Here is a 22548-nt window from a genome sequence, read left to right on the forward strand (position 1 = left end):
GCCAAAGGGGAGGCAAGGTAGAAAGGAGAGGTGAAATAGGCAAAGGGCATTAAGAAAATACTTACCATTATTAGCACTGAGTAATGTATAGGATCGTTGAATCACTACATTGTACACCTGAATCTAGCATAACACTGTAACAGTCATTGTAATGGAACTTTTAAAAATTTAAAAAAATAAAATAGTAAGAAATAACCATCTCCTTAGGAAAAAGTCTTAGACATTGAATTGCGAGGTTTAACAAATTTGCCATAAGCAAAGGTTCTGTTAATTTTCACTCTTACCATCAGCTGTATGAGTGTGTCTGTTTTTCCACACTGTACTTATCACAGAAAATTACTTAATCTTTCAATCTTTTACAATCTTGTGGGTGAAAAATAGTATCTTCCTGTAGATGCTATTTGCATTTTAAAAAATCTGGCTAGGGTGAACTTTACAAATATGTTTATAGGGACATCTTTTTGGCGAATTTCTTAATTATATTTTCTGTTCTAATGTTCATTGAAATCGTTGTTTTGTTAGTATTCTGTATATATTAATACTCTTAATTTCTATATTATGTATGTTGCAAATATATTCCCTAATCAAATGTTTTAAAAATTCTGCTTTTTGGCATTTCTTGACAGAAGTTTTTTGTTTTACTTTATAAAGTCATACTAATCCATTTTTAAAAAATGTATAGCTTCTGTCTTTGCCTTCATAGACAGAAATTCAACAGGACCTGTCATTTTTTAGGTCTTATGTAGATTAGCAGAGTAGAACTTTTCATTTAACTAATGTACACAAGTCAAAAAAGAGGAATAGGATGCATAACATAGATCTTAATTGTTGTGCACAATTCTGGATACTTTTTTCTTTTTTTTTAACATATTTAGCCCTTATATTTTAGAGTGTGCCATGATTGGGCCTATATTTACAGATGAGAAAACGGAGGCTCAGGAAAAATATTATATTCATTTATAGGATTTGGAAATTAATTTGTTATTTTATATTATCCTGGAAAGTTCAGTTTGTTTCTTAATTTTGATGGCAATGACTTCTCTAGGCATAGATATTTGATACTATGGATCTGATCACAGATCTGACCCAACTTTTGTTATCTCTCCGAACACAACTGGACTCCTGGACTCCTAACAGCAAAAGGACACAAGTAACAGAACTTTCCCAGCCTTGGAGAGGTCACCTCAGTGCTTAACTCAAATGCACATCCTTAGGGATGGGTAGCAAAACTTTGGGTGTCAATTTCTACCGCTGGGATGGAGACAACTGGGTTTAAATGTTTCTTTTATGAAATCAGGACAGGACAACATTTTCAGGAAAGCCCAGAAGAAAACTTCTGGTACTTGCAAGTTTTAAGAGATTTCTCTTTTGTTGATTTCATCCATTAAGAACAACCTGGAAGCAAAGCGCCTACATAAACAAATAAGCTGATGTTTATAACAAAGCCCCACTGCCCTAAGTATTTTTAGGATGCCAGGGTCTTCGTTAACAGTGAAACAATCAGCAGGTGTCTTCGAAGCTGTTCAGTGCGGAAGGTTGCGCTAAGAGGAAAGCTGCCAAAGGTCAAAATGGCAAGTGCACAGAAGGTATGTGTTTTCAGAGAAGCAAATGCCTTTGGAATTCCCTGGAATGAGTTCGCATTTTGTGCAGGGTAACTGTGCCCACGACTCAGAATTCTAGTTTCATAGACTCTTAGGGTTGACAGATCCCTTGAAAGTAATCCAAGCAGATGAACGGTCACTTGGCACTTGGGCTGGGTAACTGGGATTGACTGCAAATGGGCACGGGGGATATTTTGAGGGTGATGACAATGTTCTCAAGCCAAATTGTGGTGATAGTTGCTCAACTCTATAAATTTACTAAAAATCATTGAATTGTACATTTTAAATGGTCAAAATTTATGGTACTTCAAATATGCCTTAATAAAGCGATGTTTTAAAGTAATTTGGTCCAACCCTTTCCCCAGTCTTGTGTCCTCTTTTACCCATTGCCTCACCATATCTCGTCTGGCTTTCTCTGATAGAGCTGGCTTTGCCCACAAGAGGGAAAGTCAAGTAATTAGCTTGATGTATAGTCTCTGATCATGAGGGGTGGGAGTTTGTGTACAATGGTGTTTCCAAATTCTTCAACATTTGGAACAATACATTGAAATACTTGGGAATTCTCAGGAGTTCCCCAAATTATAAATTATTCTTTAAATACGTCAATGTTCTTCATACTCTGTACTCATTATTACCGATATCCAAAAACCTTTAATGAATGACAAATATTAAGTTAAGTAGTCTTTCTAAAGAATAGTAGCCTACAGTGAATATTTGAAAACCAAAAATATGGAAACGATGGCATATTTCTTGAACATTATCTGAATATTCTCATTGCTTGACAAATTTAAGAGCACTACCCAGAATCACATATTTTATTGGCAATTTAAGGACTCCTTTTGCTTCTAAAACATGTTATTCTAATGTACAAATCCATGCGCTCCTGTTTTGTTCCTGAAAACGTTGACCTTAAACTTGCACTCCATGAGTAAGCTTTGGCTCATGCTTTCGTTTTGCTTTTGACTTAACACCAGTCGATTCCTTTGAAATCATAAAGTCTCTGGATTGAAAGTTAACTTTTTTTTAATGTTTTTTTAAATTTATTTTTGAGAGAGAGAGAGAGAGAGACAGTGTGAGAAGGGTAGGGGTAGAGAGAGAGGGAGACACAGAATCTGAAGCAGCTCCAGGCTCTGAGCTAGCTGTCTGCACAGAGCCTGAAGCGGGGCTCGAACCCATGAACCATGAGATCATGACCTGAGCTGAAGTCGGCCACTTAACCAACTGAGCCATCCAGGCACCTCCTGAAAGTTAACTTTTAATTCTTACAGGAGAATTTTATTACTTACCCCCTTTTGCCCAATGGGTTTATCTTAGAATTTGGAATTCATAAAAACACAAATGTGTCCCAGGCAAAATCTGGGCAAGAAACTCCACATGGAAACAGGAATAACAGTGGTTCTCAAAGTGTGGTTCCTGGACCAGCACCATCAGTATCACCTGGAAATCCGTTAGACATGCAAAGACTCAAGTTCCACGTCAGATGCACTGAATCAGAAAGCCAGGAGTAGGAGCCAGCAGCCTGTTTTCACAAGCCCTCCAGCGATTCTGCTCTAAACTAAAGTTTGAGGAACAGTGTTGTAGAAATACCCTAGCCCTCTTACCTCTAAGGAAAAATGACCAGAGGAACTGTTATGCCCAGATCACAGTATTGTCCCCAAAAACCAGAGACCACCAGGGAGACCGAGGCACGCATGCAAAAGCAAAGGGGATTTTTATTACGGCTTATGCTTGCTGGACCTAAGTGCTCGCTGGACCTAAGTCCAGCTCACAGACTTCACCACCACAGTGGATCCCTGCTGAGAGCCCCGAACCAGGGAGAAGCAGGGTTTTTATGGGCTTGGGAAGGGGAAGTTACAAGAGATTGTGACATAGGTACAACAATCCAATCACGGTCAGATGATGGTATTGACAACAGTTTCAGCCATACATATTATTTAGAACATTGTTACTTTTGGTGAGACCCAATCTCAATATTTGAGGTATCTTTGAAATTAGCCAATTATAGAGTGCGCCCAAGCAGAGTATATCCTGAGAAGGGGAAGTCATCCTGATTGGTTGCCCTGCATGTAAATGAGCGATGCTGGCCTGTCCAAACAGGAGTTGTCCACCATGCCCCTTTATGCAAATTTTTGGTTTTCAAAGTGGACCAACCAGAGGTAGGATTATCTTTCTGAATATGCAATTTTTGGCATCCAGAGTGGACCAATCAGAGGCGAGACTCTGTTCTGTGTTCTCTGAGGCTTCCTGAAGCCTGTCATGGAGTTTGTTTGGTCCTTACAGAACGTGTCCTACACTTACTCCCAGAGCTTCCTTCTCTTTCCTTTTACTTCTCTACAGATACTTCCTTGGGTCACCTCCCAAATAAACTACTTGTACCAGTGTCCTTGTCACGGAGGAAACCCAAACAAAGATACTTTTTAAAAGCCCAAAAAGGCAGATGAATGAAGAAACAAGAAAAAAAAGGTTCTGGTGATGGACAGCCCTGGCTCAGATTTTAGCCTGCCCCTTAAGCACAGACTTTCTCTAAGCAGAGTTTCCTCATGTCACCTGAGGATCTTGCAGAGTTGTTAGGAAGACAGATGATAAGAAAGGCCTGGAGGTGCTCAGCAAGTGGTAACGATTATAAACAGACACAGTCAAAGGCAATCTAGGCACAGTTTGAATACTTCAGGTGTTGGACAGCTCGAAGTTCCTGCCTACAATTATAATCATAGCAGGTTAAGCTATACAACAGTAACAAAATACCCCTAAAATCTCAGTGGTCTGTTGCAACAACGCTTTATCTTTGGCTGTCATCTCTGTCTAACAATGGTTGAGAGGGACTCTCTTTATCGGCTCTTGTCAGAGGAAATGAGACTGAGCGGAAGATTACACATCAGGTTTTATATCCAAGTCAGTAAGTAATATGCATCTTAAGCCTACATGCAATTGGCCAGAATCCAGTCATGGCCTCAGATAGCTGTACGGGAGGCTGGGAAATATAGTTACCTAGAAAGTGAAACCGTATCTGGTCAAGAAAAGGTTTTATCTGTCACCTACTCCTAGAAACTGATGGGTTTTATGTCTTGGGTCAGTAAGGTTACTTTTTCTCCCTTGTTTGTGTATGTTCCACACAAATGTCACATTCACAGGTATGTCTTCATACCGGTGTCCTTCAATATTGAGAATGTTCTTTGAATCACTATATATCTGTCCCTATAAGCTTAGCGTGTGGTCTCCATTCTTTCCATATTGGAAGTGATAATTTAACTCCATTCAGTTCAGTCTTTACTGATGGAGTCTTCAGGGACTGGCGCAGGATGTAAAATCACCCACACTTTCTGCCTCACTGTGGGGTTGCTGTTAAATGTCCAAGTTTTCTCTCACCCTGAGTCAGTTTACTGCTGTTCATACTGATTGGTCATACTCAAAACGCAACATCTGATTCCACTTCTATGTATATTCCCAACAGAAATATGTATACAGGGTCACTAAAGAAAATCTTTTAGCATGTTCATAGAACAATATTTGTAATCAGCAAAAGCTGAAAACTATGCAATTGGCCATCGGTAGGATGGATAAATTGTGGAATGTTTACATAATGGAATATTATATGGCAATGAGAATAAATGATCTACAAATCTGTGCAATACAGATGATTCTTACCAACACAGTGTTGAACAAAAGAAGTTAGACAAAAAGAGAGCCTGTTGTGTGATTACATTTATACAAAGCTCAAAACATACAAAATAGTCTGCGGTATGAGAAATCAGATGAAGGATTGCGTTTGGGTAATCACTTGATCGAGGTAGGACCGTCAGATACTGGTAATGTTATGTTTTCTTCATCTGGGTGTCACTTACATGGAAGTTTATTCAAATTTGTTTTCAGCTGTGAGGCACCTGGGTGGCTCAGTCAGTGGAGGGTCTGATTCTTGATTCCAGCTCAGGTCATGATCTCGTGGTTTGTGCGTTGAGTCCCACATGGGCCTCCGCAATGTCAGTGCAGAGCCTACTTGGGATTCTCTCTCCCTCTCTCTCTGTCCCTCTCAAAATAAACAAATGAGCTTAAAAATATTTTTTAGCTGTATGCTTAGGATTTGTGCAGTTTTATGCATGTATGCTGTTTCTGTAAGTAATTAAAAGCTGCCCTGCTTAACCCTTTTCTTCAATAAATCCTTACCTTATGTTCCTTAAGTGTAAGGATTTAGTTTTACTCATTTTCCTCTCCCAAGCACATAGTAGATGCCTAATTAATTTCCATAAAACTGAACATAAAATTATTCTATTCTGCTTGGGTCAGCCTGTAATAGTTTACTACTGAGAAAAATCAATTAGATTCTGTTTCATTTAATCCAATATCTAACTGTTGAACTTCAGATAACCTACAACCTAGCAAGAAATTAGATAATAAAAATAATGTCATCATGATATCATAATAATAACTTAGTTGAGTGCTGGCTTAATGCCAGCCACTGAATTTAATACTTACAAAAATCGTGTTATAAGTTGTGTATTTATTCTCATTTTATAGATGAGGAGACTAAGACACACAAATTCTCAGCCCAAGTCCCTTGGTTAAAACAAAGGGGGTCAAGTTCCAGAACTTTTTCTTTTAATTATTAACTATATTAGTTTTTTATTTTTATATATAATCACCACAAACTCAATGGCTTAAAATAACATACACTTATTATCTCATAGTTTCCGTGAGTCAGGAGTCCAGGTACAGCCTAGCTAGGTTCTCTGTCTGGAATCTTGAAAGGACATGATCAAGGTCTTAACCAGGCTACACATTTTTATTTTGGTTTTTTTTTTCAGAAGTCATTTTATTTTTTTTAATTTATTTTGAGGGAGAGCGAGAGAGAGGGGAAGGGGATAGGGGAGAGGGAGAGAGAGGATCTTAAGCTGCATGCTAGGTGTGGAGCCTGACACGGAGCTCGATCTCATGACCATGAGATCATGACCCGGGCTGAAATTAAGAGTCAGACGTTTAACTGACTGAGACACCCAGGTGGCCCTAAAGTATTCATATTTTAATTTTTAAATTTGTCTTAAGTAGGCTTCATAGCTCCAGTGTGGAGCCCAAGGTGGGGCTTGAACTCACAATTCTGAGAGCAAGACTTGAGCTGAGATCAAGAGTCAGATGCCCAACCAACTGAGCCATCCAGGTGCCCCTAAGTTCTTACACATTTTTAGAATTCATTTTCTTGCTGTTGAATGACTGAGACCCCCACTTTCTTGCTGTCAAGTGGGGCCCGCTCTCAGCCCCTCAAGGCTGCCCCAACGTCCCTGCCACGTGGCCACTTCCAGAGCCCCGTTCCCAACATGGCCGTTTACATCTTCAAGGCAAACAGTAGAACCTCTCTAATCTCGAGACCCTGTTGTAGAAGCCTCACTGATTAGTTTGGGCCCATCCAAGATCATCTGAATTTTAATTTCAATTAATTCCAAGTTAACTGATTAGGGATCCTCTTTACCTCGGCAAAATCTCTTTGCCTTTGCCATATAATGTAAGCTAATCATGGCCGTGATATTCCATCATGTTGGCATGTCCCGCCCACACTCAAAAGGTGGGGGCACTATACAGGACATGACACCAGGAGGTGCGAATCTCAGGGACCATTCTAGAATTCTATGTACCATATCTTCCTTTCTGAATACCAGCATATTGGATGTTAGGAAAGATGATGTGGGAATATCCACGAATTCATCCTGAAATCACCTTCCATAAGGAGTGTTTGGGGCCAGATGGGGCCTTTGCCCACCTGGCCGTGCCATGTCCATTGTGAAGCAGGGGAGACATGGGCAAAAATGCAGAAGAAGTGGGGCGTGCAACTGCTCATACATTCTCCCCATCTTCTTTAATATCTCCCCCCCCTCAGGCATAGTACGCCATTCCAGAATCCTGAAAGCATCTTCAGAACCACCAGGGACAGATGCAGGCAGTGTCCTGCCCTACACCCCTCAGTGCTGCCACAGGGATGGCTCCTGTTGGCTGACAACTCCGGCCCTCGGGTACCTGCATCTCGTCTGTCTGAGCACTTTCTCCCCCAGTAGAAGAGCTCGCTCAGCCACTAGCGCCTAACACGGATGCTCTGGGGAACTCAGAGCCTCGGGGAAACCCATCCATAAGGGATGAAAGTGAGTAAATGCACCTTCCTTCTCATCGCCTCATTTTGAGGTATGTTCCACACACGTCCTCAGGTCCCAGTGGCACTGAGTCCCAGCTGCCCCCCAGCACCAGCCTGATCATTAGTTCACCTTTTATTGGCTCAAGTCATCCTTTCATCACTTGAACTTTTTCAAGTTCAAGATGAGCCACCCCCCACATAACTGCTAGCATTTAAGCCTTTGTTTGCTTTAGGGGATGGGGAGACTCCCTTCCCCCACTCTTTATGCCTCATCTTTAATTAATACCCAAGTTCCTCAATATTTCTTGCATCCCCAATAACGTTTCCATAATTTACATCTGTGCCATTTTTTGCTAGGATGAACGCATGATCTTCTGATCTCCTTCTCACTCAGCCACTTGTATCAAGGCTTCCCTTAGCTGTCAGCACGCTCTTTCTAAAATGCAAAACTTATCTGTCAGCCTCCTTACTCACAACCTTGAAAGGGCTCATCTCTGCCTAATAATTAGAATCCAAAATTCCTTAGAGCAATATACAAAATGATTCACTCATTGATTCAATGAGGAGTGATCAAGCGTCTCTTTTGTGCCAGGCACTCTGCCAAATGACAGTGATGAAAGAGGCAAACACGGTCCTCCCTTCATGGGGTTTAGAGTTAAGGAGACAGACATTTAAGCAACTACCCACACAGGTGAACATGCAAGTAGCACAGAAATGTGGTTTGAAGGAAAAGGACAAGACTCTAGAGCTCCATGGTCCAATATAGTAGCCCCTGGCCGCACGTGGACTATTTAAATTCAAGTCAATTGACATCAAGGGGCGCCTGGATGGCTCAGTCTGTTAAGCATTCAACTTCGGCTCAGGTCAGGATCTCATGGTTCGTGGGTTCAAGCCCTGTGTTGGGTTCTGTGCTGACAGCTCAGAGCCTGGAGCCTGCTTTGGATTCTGTGTTGCCCTCTCTGCCCACCCCCCCCCCACTCATGTTCTGTCTCTCTCCCTCTCTCTCTTTCAAAAGTAAATACTCAAAAAAATTAAATCAATTGACATCAAACATTCAATTCTTCGGTCCCACTAGCTACATTTCAAGCGCTCACTAGTCATGTGTGATGTGGACAGTGCATATATAGAATTTTCCATTGTCACAGGAAGTTCCATTGCACAGCGCTGCTAAAGGCCTATCTGAAAGGGAGACAGTATTCAGACTTGGTCGTGGGGAGATCTGCAGGTCAGAGGGGGCCTCTGCAAGGAAGACATTAGAGGTCAGACTAGAAGGATTGTAGGAAGTGGCCAGATTTGGGGGACTGGGAGGGGAAGGAGACAGTGAGAAGCCTGGAGAATCCAGAACAGGTGACGCCTAATGATTGAGAGACAAGGTAGAAACAGATACAAAAACTGGAAAACAAGGTAAAGCCAAGTAGAGAGGGATCTGTGCAACTCATGTTAAGGATTTTGAAATTTTTCCTAAGAGGAACATGAGGACATTTCCCCAATTTTAAAGGAAGACCATGTTCCTGGTTTTACTTATGTTTTAAATTTTTTATGTCTTTATTTTGAGAGAGAGAGAGACAGAGAGTGAGTGGGGGAGGGGCACACAGAGAGAGGGAGACACAGAATGTGAAGCAGGCTCCAGGCTCCAAGCAGTCAGCACAGAGCCTGACGCAGGGTTCGAACCCACGAATTGTGAGATCATGACCTGGACCAAAGTCGGACATTTAACAGACTGAACCACCCAGGTGCCCCCCATGTTCCTGGTTTTAAAGGGTTACTGGTTCTATGTGCATGTATGCAGGAATGAAAAAAAGACTAGAAAGGTTCTCTTTTAACATATTTTCTTTGTGTAATATTATGTTTCTCAAATATATTTCAAAGAAATATTAAATTTGTTTATTTTAACTACAATAAAGGACTTCATGTATAAATAAACCACAGTGTACATTTTAAAACACTTAAAGCAATGCATTATGTTAAGGATCTATACATAGAAGTAAAAACATACAATCATTTATAGGAATCAAATATACCATCTTCAGGGAAAAGAATGAGGGTAAAAGGAGGGGAGAGAAGGAAAGAGATTTAATTCTTTTTCTAAGTTTATTTATTTTGAGATAGAGAGAGAGCACAACCAGGGGAGGGGCAGGGAGAGAGGGAGAGAATTACAAGCAGGCTCCTTGCTGTCAGCACAGAGCCCAATGTGGGGCTCGAACCCATGAACGTGAGATCGTGACCTGAGCCTTGAACCCACGAACTGTGAGATCATGACCTGAGCCAAAACCCAGAGTCGGACACCCAACCAACTGAGCTACCCAGGCGCCTCTTAAAGAGATTTCTATTTTTACTGTTTTCCTTCTTTGTTTTAATTTTTTTGAGAGACAGAGATAGACAGTGTGAGCAGGAGAGGGTCAGAGAGAGAGGGAGACACAGAATCTAAAGCAGGCTCCAGGCTCTGAGCTGTCAGCACACAGCCCGATAGGGGGCTCGAACCCACGAACTGTGAGATCATGACCTGAGCCAAAGCCAGTCGCTTAACTGAATGAGCCACCCAGGTGCCCTGAGTTTTCCTTCTTTTAAAAGGTATACAAATCAACAAAAGGAAAATATTTATCTCTGTAAAAAATATAATATTTGTCCCTATAAAAGAGTGGTCATATTTTCCAAATTATTTGCATAAATTGTACATTTTCTCTATAGTGAATATTAAAATAACTTCTATTGAGAGTTCTCCTTATTAGTTTCTAAGTCCTATAAGCAACGTGTAGAAAAAGGTTCTCAAATATTTAAATCAGCCATTTAAAACAGGTAAAGGATTCTTTGGGGGACGGGGTATTTAAATATTGGCTCTCCCAGCATTGCTACATGATCTATGGTGGATTAGTTCACTATTGTGATGCTCAGTGTCTTCGGTCTATAAAATGAGCAGGACAAGGGTACCCTTCTCATATCTTTCTGATTATATGAGCTAATGCGGTCATAATATTACTTTTGTTGCATTGCACACTTGCATTAGTAAAAAAATATCCACTGTTCCTACATACAAGAGACATTTCTAGATGGGCGTTCAAGTGCAATGATAGAAACTACTTTCATAGGCGTAAGAATGATCAGGTTTTGACCATTTAATATTTAAACATCAAACTATCGACATTTTGTAGCTGAAGTATTCTAACCCTGACTAAGCAATGGGCCTCCTTCTGAAATGTTAAGAAAATAGGAAAAATCCCTCCTAACAACAGCAATTCTACTGCTAAGAGCGAGGTCGCCGGGTGGTTTTGCTGATGAGATAAAGTAGTTGAAAGAATGGTGGTTAAGGTTGCTTTTTCTGAGGGATGCTGGAAGGTTCCTCAGCCCCGCTCTGCAGCATTAGCAGTCCTGGGTCATCATGGGTGTGAAAGGACTCGCACGACAGGAATTGTGCTTTTGAATGCCGGGCCTGGATGGCCTGAGAGATGGAAAAGGCCATAAACACTCAGTCATTATTAACAGGCCAAGTGTAGATATGAACCTCTCCGTTTCACTCCCTTGCAAAGTGATTTTCACAAAAGCCAGAACATTACAGTTATTTTGCCTATTTATTTCACTTAGCTTGGAAGTATCTTTTGTTCTCCCATTGACCTATGAAGAAAACAATACCTAGGCGTGGTGTTTGGATTTTTAAAGGCCCAAAGAAAATCTTATGGGATAAGTTACCGTCATAAGATGAATGAGCACATTTAAAAATAAGTTAATTATTTCCTTTTCCAGCGCTCCAATTAATCTTCTATTATCGTTCTATGGCTACCTATTTATTAACATTTTCACAGATAAAAACTTGCTTTTTCTAGCCATGCTTTTCTCCCCACCCCAGTAACTCTCCAGGCATGTGTGTGGGTGTCTTAGGCTGAGGACCCCAATAAATTGGCCCTGAGACACGCACCATATTAGGGGATCAATTCATGGCAGCGCCAGTAGGGGTGTGGAGAGACGAGACAGGAAAGGGGAGGAAGCCGATGTGGTCACTGGGGACATGACTGCTACGGGCACAGCGGTGTCACTCCAGCTTGAGACTGCTGGAGAAGTTCTAGAACATGTCTCAGAATGGTCCCACCTGAGGGGCAAGGAAGCTGGCGTCTTCATTTTTACAGGTCAGTGGTTGAGGGTGTTCGTAGAGGCTCAGCTGCTCGGCACAAATGGCTGGCCCAGTGCACAAACCAATGTGCGTCCAGAGCCCCACAAAGTCCTCAGGCTTCTAGAGAATTTAGCATCTGAGGAGAATGCCTTTGGGGGGCGGTATATTAGTTTCTTCTTGTCACAAATGTGGTAGCTTAAAACAACACAGATTTATCATCTTATAATTTTGGAGATCAGAAGGCTAGCATTTGTTGGCAGAGCTGCAGTCTTCCTGGAAACTCCGGGGAAGAATCCATTTCTTTGCCTTTTCCAGCTTCTAGAACCACCTGCATTTCTTGGCTCATGGCCTGTTCTTCCATCTTCGAAACAAACAGCATAACATCTTCAGCCTCTGTTTCTGTCACCGTATCTCCTTGTCTTGGTTCGGACCCTCCCTACTCTCTCCAGTAAGGACCTTTGTGACTGCCCTGCCCACGGAGATAATCTAGGAGAATCACCTCATCTTAAGGTCCTTAACCCAGCCACGTCCGCAAAATCCCCTTTTCCGGGTAAGGTAACACTTTCACAGGTTCTGGGACACTTGAGGCCCATTGTTCTCTACCTACCACAGGTGATACAAGAATGTTGAATGCTCGAAGGACATGATAAGTGGGGCACTGACAGTGTATTCTCTCAGACAGAGTTAAGACTCTGCAAGATAAAGGTGGTTAATTCGTCTTTGAGTACTTTCTGGAAAGAAAAAGTAGGTGCTGCGCAATAACTGTTACTTTTACTTGACTGACCTCGTTTGTTGTAGAACCCTAAGACACGTGATGTCAAGGGGGGCATTAGTTGTTATTTTGGCATCAGAGTTAACATGTTTCGAGGCCCAGGATCACACAGGAAAATAGAATGCCTGAATTTCAATTTCTTGTCAGTTTCACCAGGGCGCAGGCAGCCTCAAGACAATCACCTCTGAGTCGAGGGGCCCATCTAATCCAAAGAAGTTTCATCAAAAGCGAAAAATGTGTTTTCCTGGGGAGCGCTGCTGCTCCGTTTATGGAAACAAAACCAGCAAGTGTCCACACAGGTGCTGGGAAATACAGGGAGGTGAAAATCGGAGGAAGGACTTTGCCTGCCTTGATGAGCTTTTGCGAGAGGAACTAACAGCCTCCAAACGAAGAAAACTTAACATTTGCCAAAAAGCATAAGGATGGATAGAGGAGAAAGGGGAAGAGCCCTGTAAGAGTCACCAACAAGAAGGCGGAGCTGTTTCTGACTGTTCTTTCTCTTTCTCTCAATTTAAATGGGGTTTTGAGAGGATTATTTGCATCCTTTTGATTTTTTTTTTTTTTTGCTCCGGAATAATTTATTGAGCAATTTTCCAGAAGAACTTATTCAGTACTTCAGAGAAACGCAAGTCGTACCCCAGATGCCAAAATTAAGAGGTGAGCAATAATTGGGCTCTGTCTTCAAGTTCTTCAGTCCACGTTAAATAGACAGAGGCAAGCAAACAATATCACTATGCTGTGATACTTCTGTTTGTAGAAGATTGAATCCTTTGCCCCTGTTTCTTCACTCAGCTAATGGGACATTATATCTCCACTTTCTCACCAAATCTTCTTGAAGGACAGAGTTACTTCTCTGTCCTCCCCCCACCCCAAGTTTGGGTTTCGCTATACAACTTGCTTTGGATGATAGGTTGTGAGCAGACAGGATGCGACCAGAGGCTGATGTGTGTGTGTTCTATCAGGCTGTCTTGGTTCAGTCTGGTGCCCTGTCATGAGAAGTACATGCCCCACATAGACACTGGCTCTTCATCTGGGGTCCCTGAATGAGACACACTGAGTTCATCCCATGCCCTGGGTAACCACTAGTCCACGGAAGATGAGAGGCATGCCAGACGGAACTGGATTCAACTGGGAGCCTAGAACCTGAAGTCTGGAACCTAGAGCTGAACACCGGGAGCCCCAACACTAGTTTAGTGCAGTTTACATGCACCCAAACCACAGACCTGTGAGCACTAGGATGATTACTACTTAAAGTCACTGAGTTCTGGGGTGGTTTGTTATTAAGCATTATCATGGAAATATCTGACTGATACACTGTAATAGAAGCTGGAGATAAAGGATCCCAGAAGGTGGAGGAAGGAAAACCAATGCTCAGTACTTAGAGAGTCAAAGAAGGAGCCAAGAAACAGACAAACAAAAAAAGGCCTCCACAGAAAAATAGAACAGAAACGAAGTAACCTTCCCATGGCAATGCCCTCCCTTCTTTAATTAATAGAGGGCCAAAGGAGGAAGTCTTCCAAGTGCCAGGTCATTCTGGGCTGTGCTGGTGTAAATGTCAAGATCTGGTCATGACTTCTGCCCCTCGGGGCCACTCAGTGTGACCTCCTCCCTCCCACCTGTGCTCCGGGTCCACTGGCCTTGTATATAAATGAATTAGAAAGAATTACAGTCTACAAAGCTACATTTACAGCCAAGAGATGTAGCTTTTAAAAAAATCCTTTAGCATCTTAAGTGGTAATCTCCTGAAATTTGAAAAACAAAATCACTCTAAATGAAAAAAAACCAGTTTACTCTAGCAATGTGACTCCCACAGTTAGCCACGGACAGGGGATCATATATTTTTGCTGCAATGAAAGATTCTCAGTCTCTCTGGACTCATTAGCTTCATTTTAAAATGTGGAAACTAAGGGGGTAACCACTAACAGAAAATGTAACGGTCCTAGGGCTGGATATAATTTCAGAACAGAAACACTGGAAATCTTTTCCAAAGGCTCCTCAAAACAGTATATAGGGACCTATCAGCCTTTTATAGGTTTTCTGTTGATCAGACTTGTAAGTTTCAGTGAGACAAATATATAAACATTCTTCTCACGTAATACTTCTGAAATACTCGCCTTCATCAAACCCTGATCACAAATACATTAAAAACGAAGTAGAAGGGCACCTGGGTGGCTCAGTCAGTTAAGCGTCTGACTTCAGCTCAGGTCATGATCTCACAGTTTGTGAACTCGAGTCCCGCGTCGGGCTCTGTGCTGACAGCTCAGATCCTGGGGGCCTGCTTCAGATTCTGTGTCTCCCTCTCTCTCTCTCCTCTCCCCTGCTCATGCTCTGTCTCTCTTAAAAGTAAATAAACATTAAAAAAAACTAAAGACAAAACAAAAATTAGGTAGAGATGTCCACACTAAGGTCTGCATATGGACACGCAGATGGGACCACAGATGTATATTAAAGGAAAGCTATGTGCTAGGGTCCCTGAGAATCTTCCTATCCTAAGAGCTGAGTCCTTTTAGGCTGAAATTATAGTTTGTGTGTCTGATACGTCTGGATTACCAGCTCTTATCACCGGGTAAGGTAGAGATTAAGAAAGGCTCCTCTATGCACCCCAAGCACATACGCACGCAGATCCCAGCCAGCCCTCCGGATTTTTGCTCTTGTTTCGATCTTTCCTCTCCTCTGTGCCTTCCAAGCCCTGCACGAGGGGGCCTGCGTGCTTCTCCAGTTAATCACTCTCCAAAAGAGCTGTCAAGGCTTGCCGTTTCGTAGCAAGCCTTCTAACTCAGGTTCTAAAAGCTGCACAGCACATGGGAGTGGGGAAAAAGGTCGTTTTGGAAACGGTTTTCACCAAATACGCCGCACCATTCACCTGTATCATGTTGTTTCGTGGGTGGATTACACAATCCCGTCTCGGTTCTTTCTATTCATTCTTCCCACAACCTCTCTGTAGCCATGAGATCTTCACAGCGATCTAGCATCTGACCACAAACCATATCAACGGGCAGAAAAAAAAAGCAGCAGCAGAACGGAGTCAACCTGACGTTGGCTACATTTTGACTAAAACTCTGGGAGGAAAGGGGTTTTGGTTTTGTGTTTTTGTCTTTCAAGAAAAATACAACCTGAAAATCAAAAGCTGTTCTCAGAGGTGAAGGCAGCCCCAGGAAAGCTCAGGGGACTAGCCAGACTTGTTCTGGACAATTCCATATAAAGGGTGACTCCTTTCTGCGCTTTCTTGCTCAGATTCTTTGCTTGTGAATACAAGTGTTTCTATTATGAGAGGTGAGGCCAGAGTCCCTGGGCTCTGAAAATGCTTTGAGTGACTTCAGACAATTGTGTTCGCAAATATGGCACCATATTTTCTGCCCTGGAGTGCACAGAGACCCTTGTCAATGTAGGGAAATGGTACCCAGTATGCAGGGAGCACGTTGGCAGAGTCTCAGGTGCTGTAGGACCTCGAGTCCGAGAGCAGACAGTGAAGGGGGGAGGGGTTAGCCCTATGGTAACGTTCTCCTCTGCGAGCACCATCTCCCTTCCCTCCAAGAGCCACCCCTCTCTGCAAAGCCAGAACCTCACAGCAACCCCCGACCCCGCCACACCTGCTCTCAGGGATTTCTCTTCAGTTGTTGGCTTGTTTTTTTTTTTTACTCAGTTCTATAAAAGTTCTCTTTAATTGAAATGCGCCAGGGTCTTCCTCTCTCCCTCCCCTCTCATTCTGCGTCTTCTGCTCATCCCTTCCCCCCCCCCCCCCCCCCCCCCCCCCCCCCCCCCCCCCACAGTCCTCACTCAAAACAACCTTAGGAGCAGCGAGGAGGTGCAGTGGATCCACAGATCCTGGGCCTCCATCTGAAGCCCACTGCGCCACCTAGTGGCCCTGTGGTCATTGGCAACCGTCTTTGGAATGGCACTTTTTCAGTTGAAATCTTGGGATCGCCAAGTTGGCGTGGGATGATTATTCGAGGAGAAAGTGAAATAATACATGTGGTGTTGTTTTGTAAAGTGTGGATTATTAATTTCAAGGCATTATAACTAATAAATCCCCTTTCTCTGCCAGTCTGGGTTGGAATTTTCTCTTGTTTGAAAATCTAAGCACCTCAAACACAGCTTCTAAACTATGTTCTCTGTCTGATCTTCGACCATTTCCACCCACCCTTCTCGAGTCTTCTGCCGTCCAGGGCTAAGCTCAGACCGAGATTCGGGATCAGAGGAACGCCTGTAAGTGGCAAAGAGAAGCTAGCAAACTGACTGACACTGGGAACTGGGAGGAACCCCCCGGTGGCAATAAATTTAGCAGTAAATCCAAAGAAAAGGCAAATCTGAAATATTTGAGACTTGAGGACCCAGTAGACAAGACTGGCGACTGAAACAATGGACACCAGACTGGAAACTGATTTAGACTCAGCTATCGATGTTCTGTGGAAGTAAGGAAATAAATGAATTTTTATTGAGGAAGAAGCATAATTCTGTAATTTTGTTCTGAATATGTTTTCTACCCTGAGACTCCTCACCCATCAGGGAAATAGATTCTTGTACTTTGAACAGCTGGCTGAAAGTGTGATGGAAAATTTATATAAAGCTGGGGCTCTGAGGAGACCTCAGGGATAAAGTTATATCCCCAAGGCTGTAGTTTTATCAATTTTTATCTCTTGTCTGGTGGTTATGGATGCAACTAGGCATGAATACAAAAAGGCTTCTGTGTGGAGGTGCTTCTGGCATTTTCTTATGGAAGGATTTTCTTTTTTAAAAAATGGCCGTTGCGAAGTTAACATCTATCCAGTCAAAGGAACGTGCTTCTGAAAAATCTCTCCACATTTTGCAGGCCGTGATGCTTGCTGGTTTGACATGTGATCATATCGATCAAGTGAATAGGATTGTTTTTAAGGATGGCAGCATCACCGTCCATTTCCATAGCCATGCGCAGTGTAGACCCGGACTTGATTCTCCCAGGGAAAAGCCGCTATAAGTATTTGTAAATCACCTCTGAACTTCCCCACAGGTGGGCTGCCAGTCAATAAATAATAACTTGCTTTCTGGAAACATGCTAGTTAAGAGGGGTATTTTGATCAGGGGTTCATATTAAGTCACTTGCACATGAACTGAATAGTCTTTCTTGAAGAGAAATAGACATGTTTTCCGATAAAATTACTAGTATTGTCCATCAGGATAGAAATTCCATTTTCCTTTTCTCTAACCAAGATATCTTGTTTAGAGTTCCAGCAGTAAATTTTGTATTCAAGCCCTATTGAAACCTATGAGCTGGGGCGCCTGGGTGGCTCCATCGGTTAAGTGTCCGACTTCGGCTCAGGTCAGGATCTCATGGTTCGTGGGTTCGAGCCCCGCATCGGGCTCTGTGCTGACAGCTCAGAGCCTGGAGCCTGCTTTGGATTCTGTGTCTCCCTCTCTCTCTGCCCCTCCCCTGCTCATGCTCTGTATCTCCTCTGTCTCTCTCAAAAATAAACAAACATTTAAAAAAAATTTTTAAAAGACCCATGTGAGCTGATGGACTCCAGATGTCTCAGAAACGTTCATTTATTGACCCTTAAACATCCACGTCGTATGCTCACCTTAATTGCGGGCAATTTCAAATTATTTGTCTTCAATGTATACATACATAAATGGAGAGAAAGAAGAGTTAATACAGAGATCAACTGGAAGAGAACAAAACCACCTTGTATTTTGCAGATAATTTCCCTTAAGGATGATATTTTTGGGCTAAGTTATAGCGAAATCAAGTAGATAGGAGAAGGGTCACCATCCCATTAACCTGCTTGTCTCCTTTACATAGTGAAGTGTGCCCTTGGGCCAACCAAGCATTTATCCAATAGATGATATGTTCCCGGCACCAGAAAGGGGGGAATAAAACAACAACCAGTTGATATCCTCAAGAAAGAACGGCCACGCCGATTAACCGGGCCTCATCCATAATGTGGGGACAATACAACCTGCTTTGAAGTTGCCGCATGAAGATAAAATGAAAATTAAATTTAAAAATTAAGTGAAAATTAAAATTAAATTAATATGACATACAAACTTCCAGTTATAGAAGGAGTAAATCACAGGGATGAAAAGTACGGCACAGGGGATATAATGTTGCAACAACTTTCTACGGTGACAGACGGCAAGTACACTTCCAGGGGCAAGCATTTCATAATGTAGATAACTGTCCAATCGCTATGTTGCACACCGGAAGCTAATATATGTATCAACCCTACTTCAATTAAGAATTAAACATAAATATGAAATGTAACTAAACAAAATAGCATGAATAAATAAGATCATATGAAATATAAAACTACTAATTATAAAACTAAATATAAAACTACTAATTTACTCTTGTAAATTCTTTAGCGCTTAACAAGGTCGGGTATCCTCATTCCTGCCGTGGGCGAGTTATTAAGAAACTTCGTTGGTGTTCCAGAACGGATTACAGATCACAAGGTCAGGAGTTTACTCTCAGGAAGGAGGTTCTTCACTTGGCTTATTCCTGTGAAGTGATGACTGTATTAGAAGAGTCAGTGCATTAACATTGACCCTGAAGTAAGTTCCTGCTGGATGTAAAGGATTAAATGGAAAACGAACGGGCAGACCTCAAAGGAACTGGAAGAGGAGAGAAGGAAACATAGGTGTATATTTTCATAGTCTTTTGGTGGGGAAAGCATTTCTACACATGGCGAATTCCCAGAGGAAAAGCTTGAATAAGGATAAATTGGCCTTTATAAAAATGTAACACATTCACATATCCAAAAATTATTCATGTTAGAAGACAAATGAAAAACGCAGAAGAATATATTTGTGATACATATAAGGGACAACGCTTTTCAAATCAAGAAATATTGGATAGCAAACTCAATAGAAAAATCGTTAAGGATGTGAACAACTCACAAATGAAGAAAACTCAAAGCCCAATCGCATTTGAAAAGATGGTGAAGTCACTAACAACAAATTTGAACTAACAATAAAGTAGAAAGTTATGTGTCAAAAGGTTTGGCGGACCTTTGACAGGTGGATAATGCCCACCGGAGGGTAAGGGGCGGGGGGGCCGCACAACTCACATACTCTTGGAAGAAACATAAATTCATACAACCTTTACTAGTTCAAGTTAGCGGCATGATCTATGACTAAGAAATTACCCATCCAGGTATTTATCCAGAAGTAGTATTTGGAATGATGCACAAACATAGAAAATCTTGAATATTCACTGCTACTGTAGCAGATAAAATTGGAATGCTCCCAATGGCCACCCGTGGAAAATATGTTAAATGCATTGGGGTACATCTACTTTCAGGGCTTCTCATCCTCAGTGCCATTGACATCCGAGACAGATCACTGTTGGCCGTAGGAGCTGTTCCGTGCCCCGTAGGATGCTGAGCGGTGTCCCTGGTCTCCACCCCTTAGGTGCCACTGGCACCTTGTGTCCAATTATGACAAGCAAAAATTTCTCCACACATTGCCAACCATCACCTGGGGAGCAAAATCAGCCCCCCACTGTAGGAATCACTGATCAAGTGAAGATGATGTAGTCTTCAAAAGGAATGGATCAGAGCCACACACACTGACATGGGAAGACAAGCGTGGTATATTGTGAAATTAGATAAGTAATTGCTGAATATGATGTGCTACGCAATCTGATTTTCATAAATAAAGATAATTTCGCCTAATTATCTGCGGATGCCGCTACTACGTTCCAAGGAAAAAATGAGAGAGCGTCCTGGTAAATTGATGGTCAACAATGATGATCCTGAAGCTCTAAACCTAGACATGTGGGATGTCCATGTTTAATATGAACAAATTGCACAATTTCTCTGAGCCTCAAGACCTCTTCTCTCTATACAGTGTCATTCACATGATAAAGGATTCATGAGGAAGACATTCAAAAAGTGCCACGGAGCACTTGTGGCGAGCACGGCACAATACATACAGTTGTCACATCACTACGTTGGACAACTGCATCCAGGAACCTTTGTCTGTCAACTGCCCTTCAATTTTCTAAAATGGCCGTCATTTTAGAGAAAATATTCTGTCTCTGAGAAGGATCGAGCTTTGGCTTCGAGGCCATTGGTTTTAAGCTTCGCAAAATAGTTTCATAATGATTTCTAGAATTTTTCTGAGGGTGAGATTTCTATTTCACAACCGATCAGGAGATATTCAGCTCACCCCTCTCCGCTGCTTTTTCCATCAATCCCTGCACCCCACTTCTGCTGTATTTACTTGGTATTTATCTTTGCTGCAACTCATTTTTGCACTGACTTTTTTTTTAAACCAAGAAAACATGACCTTGGAACTTTGGACAGACAAGCCATTTAAAAAAATGAAGGTCTCTAGTTTTTTGTTTTTTTAAATCTGTGTGGATATCTATCTTCCAGACTCTACAGAAGAATACTTTCCTTAACTTTTGTTGTTTAAAACCAGGCAACGATGATCATCGGTCTTGGAATTCAGAATGTCTAAAGCTCAGAGAGTGATGGAAGTTGGGCAGCAGATACAACCTGTCCTGGCTGATCTCTCTCTAAATGAAAACGGAGAGGGTGACCACATTAGCCATCTAATTCTCTGCGCTTCTGTGGCAAATAAAGGAATCTATTTGATTGAGAGGTTTCGTTAACAGGAGGCCCCATCTGTGGTAGAAAGAACCAAATTAACTGTTATGCTTCATTTGTTTTCATTATCCACAAAACAGCATGTCTCAGACCAAACAGATTTCACTCTTTTCCTCTTAATGCAGCGATGGTAAGTGGCAGAGAGGAGAGAAAAATCTACTTTCTCTGGCAGGCTAGAGAACCTGCAAGAAATAAGGTAGGGAGTGCATCGGATTCAGGATTTTAACACAAATTAGATCCTATTTAAAGGATTTGAAGGAGAAATTTAAGGGAGAAATTGCTCAATAGACATCACCCAACGTCGTATGAGGAAGAGGCGTTCCTGGAAATGATGAGACATTAGGTTATTGGATCAAGGGCGATTAGGCAAAAACTCCAATTATGTTCAAACCAGGAGCGCTATATTCTGCTGAGTTACATGCTCTTTGTATAAGCGATTGGGGATTCATTTCAGAGTGCCTCCCTTCAGTAAGTTCTGCTATTTAATACCTGAGGCAATTCTGAATCATTCAAAAGTGAGTTATAAAATAACCAACACATAGTAGATTTTTACTAAGGGCAGCGTCCTTGAAAACAACCGGTACAGAGGGTCTCCTTCGGTACCGTGGCTGAAAGGCGACCTGGATCGTGACAGACTCCAACCCTTTACTTCCGTTCCGGTTCCGCCACCTGTCACTCTGTGTTCTCTTCTCCCACTTCCCCGGATGCAGCACGGACCTTTCCCGTGAAATCCCATCTGCTCACTTCTCTGCAGTCTCCTCATCTGCCTGGTGGGCTTCAGGGTCTTTCACCTCCACACTTCCTATCAGCCCAACTGTAGTTTTAAAATTTGCAGACACTCCTCAAGATGTCTGACCGGATGGTGGCGTCCAAGTCTCTTTCCAGAGCTGCCACGGGTTTATCAAAATTTTAAAAATTCTGATGCATCAACGGAGTTTTTGGGTACAGAAACAGTGGAGTTTGTTCTCCTGATAGAGAAGCAACAAATTAATATTTTGTGTCATGTTCTCTTGCATAGAACAGACCAAGTCAATTGTTCTTTCTTACTCCTACAGAACTATGGGAAACATGCCCCATGCATTTAAATACTTAGTATCTCCTGCTTGGCCATTTATTTCTTATCCATTTTTGTTTTCTCCTTTGTGAAAATTACAAAACGCATTCTCATACTTTAATTCTGAACTTCTTTTGGCTAGGAAGAGATGTCACCTCTTTAGATTAATAAATAATGTATACAGCTCCAATGGTATTTTTCTGTTAATATTTAGCAAAGCATTAAACTGAGTCTCTGCGTGATAAACTTATGGAATTGATGAGCTCTAATGGTGGGGCCACATAACAAGGCACATGCCTCTGTAAGACATTTCCCTCTG

Source organism: Suricata suricatta, chromosome X (genome assembly GCF_006229205.1).
Source record: "Suricata suricatta isolate VVHF042 chromosome X, meerkat_22Aug2017_6uvM2_HiC, whole genome shotgun sequence".
Taxonomy (NCBI): domain Eukaryota; kingdom Metazoa; phylum Chordata; class Mammalia; order Carnivora; family Herpestidae; genus Suricata; species Suricata suricatta.